The following is a 15,086-nucleotide window of genomic DNA, read 5'->3' as shown; positions in this document are numbered from 1 at the left end:
TAAGAAAGAAGGGTTGAGACAGTGCATAACGGGACGAACAGAGTCGTCTGCGAACGGTGTTACAGAGACACAACGAACAACGATAGCAAAACACAGAGAATGCGCTTTCAACACCGGGACACACCGCCCGACCTCCGCCGCGGAAGGCGTGTTGGGGGGATGAGGAACAGCACACTCTTCTACATGCTTGTATGTAGTGTGTGCTTAACGCTATTCACTCATCTTGTTGTAGCGAGGGACTCCTGGTGAGAAGCATACTGTGTGCGATCAGCTTTCTTGGATTCTTTTCGCCTCCTTTTTTTTTCCTACCGAATATTTAACGGGGATGAAGGATGTTGATCATCGCCCGCCGTGACATCATGATCAGCACTTGGTGCCACTGCGTGGGCCCTTCATTATAATCACATGTTACCCCACTTAGCAATCTTCCCTTGATCCAGTCTACGTACAAGCGTCCTGTGAGTCACAATAGCTACAAGGGAAGGTGAGGAGAGTTATTCTTCCGGAAACTTGCAATTAACGATTCATTGTGCTTTGAGGTTGTGTGACCGCTTCACTTTGTGCATACAATACGTTTGCTCGGGAATGAAAATTGAGCTGTATAGCTTGTGCGCTATACAGTCGTCATCCACCGTCACGCATGGCGTTCACCTTGGCATCACTTGTTAAAGCATGACGCCATTCGAAGATGAGCCTTTCTATAAACATACTTTTTCGATAGTCATGGGCTGCTTCCAGCAGTTGTTGCAGCCTTTGCTGCATTATCTTGGGGTTTTTTTCGTGATTCGTTGAACGCTTTCCCTGCTTTGCCAGCTTAATCACTCCGAACGAAGCGCATGGCATCTGCCGGGCGATCGGAAACCTGCAACATAAACAAGGATCTGCAGACATTACAGTCTCAAGAGAAAAATTTGACGACACGAATCAACTGAAACGGTAAATGTAAACTAAAAGAAGGACATTGAGTTCGGAGAATATCAAACTCTCCGAATACGAATTCGAATACGAATAAAAAGTATCAAATATGGAATCGTACATCGGATAGTGCAAACGTACGTAGTCGCACATATTTGCAGCAGCAATTTTTATTCCGGTATAGCTAGGTACCATGTCTGTATAGACAAATCGGAAGAAATGCAGCTAACTGCACAAGGTACAAATGGTCAGTTTTAAACACAGGATCAGTAATCAGAACCACTTTTATAGCCTGGTTACAAACATGTTTATGATCAGCACTCCAAAACGTAAAAAATAAATTGTTGCTGAAATGAGATCAAGGCTTAGAGGGAAAAAAGGATGTTGAACGACTTTTATGCAATAAACACCTTTAAAAGGAGCTGTTGCAAGGTAAACATCAGTGACTGCAGCATAAGAAACAAAATTTCTACGTGACGAGGCAGCCAAAAAACACGAAATGATAGAAAAGAAGCAAAGAACAATTACTGGTTCTTATGTAGGTTTCCACGGCAAAACCTAAAGCAAGACTTTCATTAATTACTTGCGCTTCAGCGCTGCTTCAGAAAACATTTGTCGTTGTTTTAGTTCCGGTAGTTTGCGATGCTTCGTTTAGCGCACAGAATACAGCAGCATGCCCTTAACAGTATGTTGTGGCGAAATAGTGTGGAAATATTTTGATGTTAGAAAATACTGAATAGTTCCTCTTCGAATACCAGTTCTAATAGTTAACGTAAAATATTCAATTCACATTCGAAACATCGAGTATTTACCCATTCCCAAAAGAAGCTGACTCAAATTTAATACAAGAAACCACGAATCTGAAGCTAATGACAAAAAGATTTGCGAACTCAAGGATGCGAAACCATTATCACTTGAATAACCACTGCAATAGCATAAAATTTACCAACGTTTCCTTTCACAAGGCCTCTTCGTCATTGGCCGTCTGCTTTCACTAATCGAATACGCGTTACAAGGATCCATTCTAGCATATTTGTTAATTGAACGTTATAGGCTTTTCATAGCAGTGAAACCACGTGAAGGTGAGCCATTCACTATTGCAAATATTGTGAATGGGTTTTAATGAGCTGTTGAATAAGAATGTAAAACGCAAATAAGTTGGTATGGTGCCCTTCACGAGAATAAAATTGTATGGTATTCCTGTAGCCGCACCCGCTGCACAACAGCAGTAATTGCAGTTTGCCGAAGAGCGTGGATAGCGGTCACTTCTCCCGGCCTATGCAGCGACCGCACACCTATTGCGCCGGAAGGCAGGGATACTCACCTGCTGAAATTTTATTGCGTGATATGCCGTCAAAATGAAACCCGTAGCCCACGCGCTGCGACCTCTCTCGCATACTACGAGCGTGAATACTTGTTTGTCTTCACTTGTTATATATCCCCACATGATTCAGAGTCCATGGAAAGTGCGCTATTATACCATCTGAACTGAACATAGTCGTCCTAATTGTTGTAATCAACATTATTGTCGCTCTCATCGAACTAGCCATTGCTTTCCACGATGGCATGCCATTTAGACTTTCCTTTTACATATTTGTCTCGCATGCAATTCAACTAAAGAGAGAAGAAAGACCTGACTTAGAATGTCTTTGTTGCTTTATTTCTTCTTGATATTGTTCAGACTCATGCCAGATGAAATATTAGAGGGTTTCTCTAAAAACTAAGCGAGATACAGCGGGTCGAAAATATTGTTGACCAGGTGGTGAGAGGCAAATGTATGGTCCAAAACTTGTGTTTTGTACTTGCTTTGACAAGGTAAATCTGTGTTCTTGAGATGCACCTCAACGGAGAAAAAAGTAATAGTTTTCTTAAACAAAGGAAAAAATTTCGCGTTAGCGATGATATCACCACCACGTCCGCTAAGACGATATCGATGGTCTTGGAGTTTTGCCACCAAAATGTCTACTTCTACTCGCGGTCGACATTTTTGTGACTACCACTGTTGAGCAGGTACATTACGTAAGGTAAATTGAAAGGCGCATAATAATATTTGCTTTTATATAATGTTTGCAGATATTTTTGTAATTTCAACAATATTGTTGAGCTGCCAGTTAAATTTCTAACGCATTCCGAAATCTCTTGTCGCTAACACTATACCATCGGGCATAAGGAGCGATAGCGTTTGCTCAATTTATGCTTGTCATCGATGGGAGAATACTGACACCAGCTTAAAGATATCATTGCCCAGTTTAGGCTAACCATTCATAGAGTCGAACGCGATACCACTATTGGTGGTGTCTTATTAAAAACCCTCCTTGCCTTTGTAAGAGAAGAAGGCCCCCAAAGAATTGCCATTTAGTGATCAAGCGACCGCGCTGATGTCGCGGCGACCAACGTCGAGCGACATGCCTGATGGCGCTGCTCCAGTCTCTTTTTGTTTCACAGTAGGGCTCTATAAGTACTGTTCCCTACATGGCTCCCCCCTCTCCCCCTAGCGATGAAGGCACTACCGTTGAGCGGTTTAAGGTATGGAGATGGCACTGCCAGAGTGTAGATGAGCTGGCTTCAAGCGGTCAATCGAAATTGTTTCTTCGCGTCCGCTGACAAGAGGTGTGAAAAAATTGGCGTCACGCTTGAGAACTTTGAAGGGACCCTCGTAAGGAGCTTGTAAAGGGTCGCGAGTAATGTCGTGACGGATAAATACGTGACTGCTGTGAACTAAAAATGGGCTCATGTAAACATTTCTGCGGTCGTTACGAAGCGGCGCTCGTAGCGATGGCGCTAGTCCTCTCTTTTCTTTCACCGAGGGGCTCTAGGAGTACTGTCTACTACACCTTCTTCACTGCACCCCCCCCCCCCTCCCCGACACAGACTTGCTACCTAAATTTATTCATTTAAGGCATTACATAGGGCAGTGGGCGAAAATATAAACAGTAGTAAAGAGAAACACATTGCAATGATTAATCATAACAGCGAAAACAATGAAACAAATCAAGTAAAACGTTAGCATACTATGCCGGCTAGTTCGCCAGAAAACTTGAATTATACACCAATAGATGTTATGTCCGTTGGAAGGTGGTTCCACTGAATTGCTGTGCGCGAATAAAACAAGATCTTTTAAAGAGAAAGCTTTACTGGTCGCGAACATGCGATTTCGCCATGGCCGTGCTCCGAGGAGGCACATGTCGTCGCGTCGCGTTCCTCGCCGTTGCGTTCGCCGCCGCTCGCTTCGCCGGCTGCGTCGCATGCCTGATAAGATGTCGGAGGATTGAAAAGGAGAGCTCGCGTGCGCCGCAACCACAGTCGAGGCGGCAGTATGGACGGTGAGAATTCTGATAAGCAGGAGGAGGCATGGAATCGACACCGGAACGAGATGAAGAGGAAAAGAATCGCCCAGGAAACCGATGAACAGTGCGCTGAACGACTGGCCAAACACCGCAACATAGCTAGACAACCAGAAGAACCTGGACTTGCAATAAAGATTAACCAAGGCTAACCATGCTATGCTTTAGCTTTCGCTACGTATATCCTGGCATAGCCGAGCTAAGCCACTGCGACTTTTTTGCTTTTCTTTTTTTAAGGAATTCGATCCCTACCTTATGGTGATGACCATTGCGATGGGGCATATAACTACAGTTGTATATTTCTCGTTAAGAGCCTCCCCCCCCCCCCTCCCGGTATGGGGATATATATTATGAGATACGTTCAGGGCAGCAAAGGTTTCGACGTATTGCTAAAAACGGCAGCCGAAGGCTGACTTTTCGGTTGTTATGTTCGCAGTGTGATTAGATTACAGTTAGAAAGGTTAAAACGAAGCGAGTTGGTCTGCACAAGTTGAAGGACAGTGGCAAGCTTTTCATGCACAGGATCACACTGAAGCAGCGTATTCAAGCTTTCGTCGCGAGAAGATTTTGTAAAGGAGTAGTTTTAATGAGAGGAGGGCGGTGGGAAAGCACCGACGTAAGTACCCAACGTACGGTTAGCATTGTTATTCTTGTTTGCAGTGTGTGTCGTCCACTTTAATTCACATGATATATGAACACCTAAGCAGTTGTAAGAAACTGTAAGTAGCTAAATGGGCAAAATTCATGTATTTCGGGCGACACGCAATACCTTCCATTTATGAACATTTATTTTATTTACAAAACCTCAAAGGCCCCGAAGGGGTTTTACGTGAAGGGCGAGCGCGTATGCATATAGACAACAGTGGTTTCGAACAAACTGGCTAAATTGAAGTTCAAGATACGGTGCCGTGCGTTTCTGCTATTTCTGAAACGAAAACACCATGGAAACTTGTGAAGCGGACAACTGAAGAACGGCGTGCAGACGCAAAGTCACAGCAGTGTAGCGTCCAGGCGACACTGCGGAAGTGGTCGTACGCCAGATAAACACTTCTGAGCCCGCCTTGGTAGCTTTTAGGCTATGGCATTGCTACAGGTCGCGGGTTCGATGCCAACCGCGGCAGCCACATTTCGACGGGAGCGAAATGCAAGAACGCTCGCGTACTTAGATTTAGGTGCTCGTTAAGGAACCCCAGGGGGTCAAAATTAATCCGCATTCCGCGACTGTACGACGTGCCTCATAATCGGATTGTGGTTTTCGCACGACCACTCTCGTAATTCAATGAAGTTTCACGCTTCAGCCAGAATATCATGTGCCGTGTGAGGCCATGACAGTGCTAACCTTCTCGAAGATTATTTATTTATTTATTTATTTATTTATTTATTTATTTATTTATTTTACCCTCAGGGCCGAAGCATTACAGAGGGGAGTGGGTAGAGAATAAACACAGTGCATAGTAACATAATAATAACAAAATAATAATGTACATAATAAACATAATATCACAAAGCATGCTAAGGTATGGTAAATCCTAATTATACAATGTTAGCTAAGGTATGTTTAAATCGGGTATTATCATTAATGGAAACAATGTCGGAAGAAAGGTGATTCCAATCTTGTGAAGTTCGAGGTAAAAAAGAGTAAAGAAAGGTTTTAGTATGACATGGCTCGATACCAACCTTAAAGCGATGGTCAACACGATTAGATATATAATGTGGCTGAAGAATGAATTCGTCAGGGAGGGTAGGGTGATAGTAAAGCCGATGGAAAAAGTTCAAGCAAGAATGTTTTCGGCGGGATTCTAGGGATGGAAGAGATGTATCAGATTTCATAGAAGTTATACTAGTAGTGCGGTTATAACAGGAACAGATGAAGATGAAAGGAGAGTTGTTTAGGTAATATGGAACAGGACTACTGGATGCGCGAGAGATACGCATCACATTACATTTCTTAATATTTAATTCCATTAGCCAGGTATTGCACCAGTGCGATATAGAATTTAAATCTGACTGGAGAATGTTAATATCGTTATCAGTAACTATTTCACGGAAAATAACGCAGTCATCAGCGAAAAGATGAATATTAGAAGAAACTAAAGAAGGAAGGTCGTTAATGAATATGAGAAAAAGAAGGGGGCCTAATACGGATCCTTGTGGGACTCCAGATTGGACAGGACATTGGTTAGAAGAAAGTTCGTTGGCTACGACAAATTGGGTACGATTTAAAAGGAAATCTTTGATCCACAAATAAAGAATATTATCGATATTAAGTTGCCTAAGTTTATGAAAAAGAAGTATGTGGGAGACCTTGTCGAATGCTTTAGAAAAATCTAAGTAAATACAGTCAGCTAACGAAGAACGATCAAGAATGCGGTGCAGTTTATGAGTAAATGATATGAGCTGCGTTTCACACGAAAATGATTTCCGGAAGCCATGTTGAGCTGGTGAGAAAAAGGAGTTAGATTCGAGAAAGGCGCCGAGGTTCGAGTATATAATATGTTTAAGAGTTTGCAGCATGTGCTAGTAATGGAAATGGGTCGATAATTACATGGTGAACTTTTGTTGCCCGATTTGAATATTGGAATCACCTTCCCAATTTTCCATCGGGATGGAAGAGTTGATGTGTCAAGTGATTGCTGAAATATTTGTGTTAGTATGATTGAGCTGTAGACACAAGTATGTTTAAGAAATTTGCAATCAATAGAATCATAACCAGGGGAGGAATGGTGCTCTAAGTTATTGATGAGTTTCGTAATTCCAGCCGTGTCAACAATAATTGGAGGCATGAATGGGTAACTGTAACGAAAAGTGTCTGGAAGATTAGTATTTGTAGCCACGGAGAAATTTCTTGAGAAGGTGTCATTAAGAATAGTAGCACATTGGTTAGGTGGGACGGGGTTGCCAGCTGTGTCTACCAAGGCAATGGAGTTATCAAGACAGGGGTTAATCATACGCCAAAACTTTCGAACATTAGAGTTCAGAAGTTCGGGTAAGGTATTCGACATGAAGTTATCTTTAGCTTCCTTCAATGCTGCAATGTAAGTATCAGATGCAGTTTTATAGGCCGTCCAGCGTGAGTTTGAGGATGATAATTTGGCCAAGCGATACAGACGTTTCTTTCGATTAGAAAGCCATTTGATATGGGAGTTATACCATGGTGTTCGAGGATTAGACGTGATAATACGAGCAGGGATGTATTTTTCAATAATTTGTTTACTTTTGTTGAAAACATGTCCCAGTTATGTTGAATAGAACGTTCATCAAAGTTAGTAAGAAATGTGTTAGTGAAATCTGCTAATTCTTCGTTGATTGCTTCAAAATTAGCTTTAGCATAGTCACGAACTGTCTTGTGTATATTGCCGTTTTTTGGAACGTGTGCATCATTGGAAAAGTAAAGTAACGAGTGGTCGCTTATGCCTGGTAAATAAGAAATACTAGAAACAAGGTCAGGTCTAGTTGTAAGGATTAGATCAAGAGTGTTGGCTGAGACAGGTGGGATTCTAGTAGCTTGAGCGGTTCACTGCGATAATGAAAACGTAGAGCATAGTTCTAAAAAATCGTGAGCTTGAGAGGAAAATGGTGCCATAGCAGCTGGTTCTGTGTTCCACATTATGTTAGGAAAGTTAAAGTCGCCGAATAAAAATATGGGAGATAAAGGAAAACGTGAGAAAATATCATTAATACTGTCATGAAGTTCCGGGACAAAAGAATCAGTGTATGTGGGAGGACGGTAACAAATGCCAATGACTATATTTTGATGTTCAATTAATAAAGACACCCAGATGATTTCTAGGTTAGTTTTGACGTCAATGCGCGGTGATAAAAAATCTTTAGAGACAGCGACGAGCACACCGCCACCACGGCGCGCATCTCTGTCACAACGATAAATACAGAAACGGTATGCATCTTGGAAGATTTGCACATCTTGAACGTTATCATGCAGCCAGGTCTCGGTCAGTGCAATGATATGAGCAGAAAGTGTGTCTATTGCGGATGATAAGGAGTTATATTTGGTTAGTACGCTTCTTGCATTAGTAAAAAGGACAGTTACACGAGAACAGCTTAAGTGCCCATCACCCCTCGCGCTAACCTAGCTTGAAGTGCCGGGGTTTGGTGTAGTAGTAGCAGGCCTTCCACGTAGCTCGATTTCTTCTCCCTTATCGGAGGCAGGATTATACATGAAGCATTTTTTTGTTTAAAAACATTTTGTTGTAACGCAGCTGGGACGAGGACGATTGTGGTTGGCTACGAGCAAATTCCTTTAGTTTCTTTCTAGCTACGCGGGTTCCGGGTGAAAAGTCCTGACTGATGGTTATGTTATTTGTTTTGAATTGCTCTCGCAGTGATAACACCTTTTTCTTAATTTTAAACTTGGAAAACTTGGCAATAATGGGACGCGGTTTGGCAGGACTGATTGAACCTAACCGGTGAGCACGCTGGATGAAATCGGCAGAAAATGAGGGAAGCACTGAAATTATTGCATCTGTTAACTTTTTTTCAGTGTCATTCCAAGATTCTTTGGAATCGAGAAGGCCATACAAAATTAGGTTGTCGCGACGTGACCGGTCTTCCATTTCGTCAAATCGTGACAGAAATGTGTATTTGTGCGAGGATAAATCTTGGATTTCTTCAGTAAGGCAAGACATTTTTTGTGACAGGTCTGGAGCCTGTTTAGCCTGTTGTTCCAAAGTGTCCAAGCGATTCTGAAATGCCGCAAGTTTGGCTTCAATGCTTTTTTGTCCGTTGAACGATGGTTCGTTCGATGGTTCGTATGAACGATGGTTCGCACAAACGCCACTAGCAAACACGTCCCGCTGTGTGTTTTGTGTACAAGGTAAACAAGCAGCAGTGATGCCAGCAGCGTTTGTCATCAACTCACCATTTAGTTTTGTACTAAACGCTAAGAAAATGTAAGCATTCCCCGTCTACATCAAAGCTAATTATCTTGAATCTAAGTAAACAGCACCGAAATATTCACTTACGTCAATTCATACAGTGCGTTGGGATCCGCATAAATTTTTGTTAAAGTGTGCGCGCCGCTGAGTCCTCGATAAAAAGGAGACGGCCTTGTTGTGTCAGAAAACCAATCAGCCGTGAAGTCACACTTGTATGTTAGGCTTAAAAAGCAGACTGCTTCTCTTGGCACCTTAAAAAAGAAATTTTGCTGGAGTGTATACACTCCTCACAGGTGACGCAAGCGACAGTTTTCTAGGTTCACAAGGAAGTTTCGACGCCCAAGCATTAATTTTGACGAATATTTGTTCCAATAATTTGCTTGCACCTTTATAGTTATTTGTTAAGAAATGCAATTTATATGTTATGAATACGCGGCCATCGGCGCCCGTTTTCACAGTGTCGCAATGCTGGATCGAGAGTCCTCGAAGAATTATCCTTGTAAGATGAACACATCTCATTTTCGGCTTGTATTTTGCCCCAACAGATTCGTGCCGAGGTTAGTTACTAAGATATTATTTCCAAAGCATGATTTCTTCGGCACATCCTTCTGCACTCCTCTTCTCGAAGCCGTGGTGCCAGGTCACATGGCTGTGGCGTTTCGAAAATTGGACTCTGGCTCTTTACACTCAAGTATCAGGGCCGAGAGCGCAAGGGGCAAAGAAGGAACAGACACTGAAGTAGGAGCAAGAGAAAGCAGAAAGGAGTGACACCCTCCACTTGAAAGAGAGTGTTTACTGCAGCACTCGCCATTCAGGCCGCGCTCTGCCCATGTTTCTTCTTTTCGTTTGATGTCAAAGTTCGCTCTTCGTTTTCTTCGTAGCCGTTGTGAAGCTGCCTGGTTTTGCTGTTGGTTCCACACCATAAGAACACTTGATCCAGGCACCGAAAACAGAACGCTACGAGTAGCTTACCGACGCTATGTGAACGGCACACTCGGTTAAGACGCGAGTTCGTGACAAGGCGCCGAAGTGATACGGGTGCGTAGAACATCTTTTGCTGTTCACCTTTTAACTTCCGCGGTTTCTGACCAGTTAAGAAAAAAGTATTTTCACAATTTTTTTTATTTGTGCTCAAGAAATAGAATGATGCAAAATGAAAACAGGTGGTGAGAAGAAAGGGGGGGGGGGCGTGGCGGGGGTGCACTTTGTCATTAATGGGGGGGCATTCATCTGCAGGTAAGCTTCACTTGCTCTAAAACGAGCAAGACTACGGCTTATCGGTTCCTGCATATAGAGCGACCAGGCTTCGTTTCCGATTTGCGATGTGGTTTTTTTTATTTATCCAGGGAATCACCATGCAAAAATAAAATGCTGCAAGTATTCTTAATGTCAAATGAATTAATATAAGGAGAGGCAAGCTAAGTGCAATTGTGCGCTCTAAAACAAAATTACACCCTTTGGGTTGTATCTTGCCACACAACAATAAATTTCATCTGTTCTGTCCGTATTTCCTTTCTTTAACGCTGCGAGCCCGGTACTTCCCAGTAATGAACGGCATGCGCGTTATCAGCATGACATAGCATTCCCGACAGGAAAGTAGCCGGCGCGGCATTTTCAAGAAAGGAAACGCAAGCAAGGCAGACGATGATTATTGTTGTGTTACAGATATACACCCCGAAGAATGGACCTTTGTCTAAGAGTGTGGAGGCAGAAAAAATAACAACGCGCAATTTTTTCCTTCCCTATTTAGTGTCACATTGCATGTAGAGCGAACAATCTGTCAAAATATTAAAGGAATAATAAATGAAAACTGAGACATCCACCCAAACGTAGCCAAGTGCTACAAAGGAAACCCATACGGGTTCCTCGAAAGGAAAGCTTCGCAGTTGAGGAAAAATTTGTCCAGGTCCATGACCACCGCCTTTCCGGGGCAGCCGCTCTACCACCTGAGCTAACCAGGCGGCTAGCAGATGGCAGGCGAAGTCGAATTTATCAACAACTCAGAAGCAAAGCAAGAGTTCGGCGCAATAGTTAACTATTGCGTCAATATTAAGGCATGTATGCAGAGCTGCTTAATCAAGGTTACATGCCGTGGAAAGGAGTTCTCGCGTACTTGCGCACACATCTCCTGGAACATAATAGTCACGTGGAACATCATAGAAACCAAGAAGAGGTTAGATACTCATGGGCCAGAAAGCTTAGTCTTTGAAATAATTGCCCATTGTTAGCTTTCATTCGAGCGCACGGGTTCTTGCAGTGGGCATGTATTTCTTGTTTTCTGTTAGACCTCGCGCTCTAGCGGAAAGCCACACTTATAGCTTAACAAAGCAACGCTGTAGCGACAAATGGAGGCGGACGTAAAGGATCCCTAAGCTTAATACATTATTTAAAAAATAAATAAAACTTTCAATATCATTTACAATTTCTCCGTTACGGCTGCCTTAATACGAGGAGCCCATTTTCACATGTAAAAATGCTTACCCGCTTTGTGATTCCAACTACTAAACAACACCAGCCGATGCGGATTCTCCATGATCGTTCTTCAATGTTAGCTGGCTCAGAAATCTTCAGGCAATCTTTATGGAATATTCTAAAACTGTCTCTCGCGGGGTTGAACTTCATTTATTGCGTGCACTCTTCCTTTCAATTTTACTTTTATTTTCCTGTTCTGAGGAGGGCTCCCTTACGTCACAGAAAAACAGAAAAAAACGGGGAAATGAATGTAAACAAAATACATCCGGTCCTCAAATCAATTATCTTCTTATCTAGTATAAGCAATCAGATAAATTAAAAGATGTCACCATGCTGGTCCATCGTAAATAAGTGAGCTGCCTGCTTACTAATGTCCTACAGCAGATCCCTTGGAAGAGGGAGATAAGTGTCTGTGCCCATTTCAGTCTCACATTTAGCTACCGTATTGCTTCGGCAATGCTACTTTTGGGTCACCAACTAAACGTCCACTAAAGCGGAACAGCACCAGCAGCAGCAGAGGGCACATAAGTTCTGCACAACACAATATAAGTGCATGTTAGGCAATGCTCCTACTGCCGCCATGCTTGTCGCAACAAACTTATTGAACAAACATGGCAGTGCATTTCTCCACTCTGAACGTCGACAACAACAACTACAAGAACAACAAACAAAGAAACCGAAAGCACCCTTGTTCAAAGAAACAAAATTGGAGTTGGCGCACATGTACGTCTGTGCCTGGCATCAGGTGTGTAAACTCCCAGGATATGGGTCCCTTACTGAACCATGACGTAATCAAGGTGTCGAACCCCCCTAAAAATACCGGTTCGGTTTCGATACTGGATCAACGCGCTCCGATTTCATTTGGGTTCAGTTCTGGTTCAGCGGAGTAAAATGTATGTTCGCGAACGCCTTCGAAAAACTGAAGCGGATTGCAAACAGGCTCAGCGCAGTCTATCTTATTTCACCACGTGGCAGCATGCGGCATGGTGCTATCGAATGGTGCATATGGCGCATGCGCAAGTTTCGTCAGGAAGAGGAGGAAATGCATCCCTGTCACGTGGAATGAATATACATTAGTGACGTTTAATGTTACACAGCTAATGCAGGCGCGCCTATATTGATGGCCATTTTAGGCCGCGGCATCACTAGAGTATGCCGCACGTGGTGCAGTGCCTCGATGCGCCCATCCCAGCGGTTCCTTTTTGCCCGCTTCCTCTTATCGTCATTCACACTGACAACGTCAAAACCGTAAAAAAAAAGATCTTATAAGAAGTATAAGCGCAGGACTGCAGTATTCGTTAAACCAAGATCTCGGGCTAACTATTTGTCAACGTTTTTTTCCTCGTAGACGGCACACTGCCATTTAGCGATATAACATTGCAGACAATAAGGAATAACACTTTTTTATGAATATGTCTGAAAACTGAAACATAATTATTAGCCCAGTACACTACACCTCACGCGCATAATAATAGGTGACAATCTTGAAGTCGTAGGACGTAAACTAGACTCGAACATACAACAAAGCACCTTGTCTTCCATGCGCCAGAATGTCCGCGAACCAGCATTAAATATGGAAATATATTGAGCATTCTGCGCATCATCGAATGCATAAGCGAAAGCAAACCACAATGCGGGGGCTGATGCTTGCTGTTAGGGGCCCAGCCCGAGCCCGAAGAGCCCAGCCCGGTGGTTTCAAACCTGGCCCGTAACCAACCCGAGGCCGAGAGATTAGGGCCCGGCGTGAACCGTCCCTGTTCGGCTCGTTGGCCCCTGAGCCTAAATGAAACATGATCCTTTCGGTTACTATGAAGGCACCAGCCGCATAGATTGTGTAAGGTACTCCACTGTATTTCCTGCTGGGAAATGAACATGGCCAAGAGAAAGAAAAAAATACACGTAGAAGCTTTACATTATGCTCATGCGCTACTATGCGCTACTGTGTGATATGTATGGGCGCTCGCTTGTCTAAGAGTGCAGTAAAGGCGCAGGTGGCAGTACTTTTCTATACTATACCAGTAATTTAATATTATTCTTGAATACCGACTAACCACTGTTGTGTACTTTAGATTGAGATTTCTTATCGTATTCCACGATGAGAAGTTCGCCGACGTTTATAATTAGCATTTGATAGTTTATTTATTTTTTTGCTGTTTTTGTATTGTAAGTACCTTTCTGTCACTTGTGGTTTTATTTATTTAACGTGTTAATATGCTCTGCTGTGCGTGCGCAAGACGTCGTGTGAATACCTGTATAAAATTTGTGTTCAGTGACATTTTTTGATTGTGAATGGTGCGCTGTCCTTTCTCCTTTTCTGTGTACTTCTGTGTGTGTGCCGGTGCAATTCAGGATCTGACCAACATTAACTTTAACCAACCAGCCCGATTCACCATGTTGTTGCGAGGTGCAATGCTACAATTTGAGCGAATAAATTTCGGGACGCTGGCCTATTGGCTTGCACTAGGCTGCTTTTAGAAGTTCTTTTAGCTCAACTATCTATAAGGAGGTCGCACGCAAGTGAAACACTCGTGTGCGGCCATATTTTCACGTTTAACAAATAATTGTTATTGCTAATTGTTTTAGCTACATGTTAATGTTGTCAGTTTTTAGGCACAGATACAGGCATCCGAGTTTCGTAGTGTGACTAAAATTCGGCTGTTCTTATTCTATTCAAATGTGGCTTGTCAACCACAGTGCATGTACTACGTAGACAACGCAGCTTCTTCTTTTTTTCTAAGTTGCTTTAATAAAATGTCATACTTCTTCGTTTACGCTAGTTTCCAGGGAACGCATGCAGTGCTAGCAAGAACAAATACAAGGCCATGAACAAGAACACTACGCCAATTAACGAGTTGAGACTTCATTGAACAGAAAACCGCATTTCTCAGCGTCCGTTTTATTCGCACTTGCCCTTCAGCAAAGTTGCACGCATTATTTCGCACCGTCTGCGTTAGTATCATGTGTTTACCTAAAAAGACTCCAAAGTTTGAAATACGTTATGTTAGACTAATTATGCCACCGGATAAACTACGGCACATTATTTAACTCAGTTGAACGAAGAATGAAGCACATAAATGGAAATCAGTAACGAGTTGGCGCTATGCCCTTGAACGCAACAAATTTTGTGAATGTATATTCCTGAATTTACTGCTACCACAATGAGTTGTTTCGTTGGTCGAGTAAAGCGTATAAGTTTTCGTCTCTGTTTATTTTTATATTGAAATTATTACAGGTAAAGCGGTGTAAGGCACCAAATCATTCACTGCAAGAAAAAAATATTTAGTCTTCGTGCAGCAGACACAAAAGATTGTCCAGCGACTCTAATTTAAGCAGGTCTTATGGTATTGAACAATGTGACCATTTGCAAAGACATTTATTTCACTGCTTACGAGTGTGGCTGCTCTACGAAGAATACGTTTGACAACTGAAGATAGTACATGGGACTTCTTTCTAGGAGCCTTCC

The sequence above is a fragment of the Dermacentor albipictus genome, chromosome 5 (genome assembly GCF_038994185.2).
Source record: "Dermacentor albipictus isolate Rhodes 1998 colony chromosome 5, USDA_Dalb.pri_finalv2, whole genome shotgun sequence".
Classification (NCBI taxonomy): Eukaryota; Metazoa; Arthropoda; class Arachnida; order Ixodida; family Ixodidae; genus Dermacentor; species Dermacentor albipictus.
Note: the sequence above shows the minus strand (reverse complement) of the source record.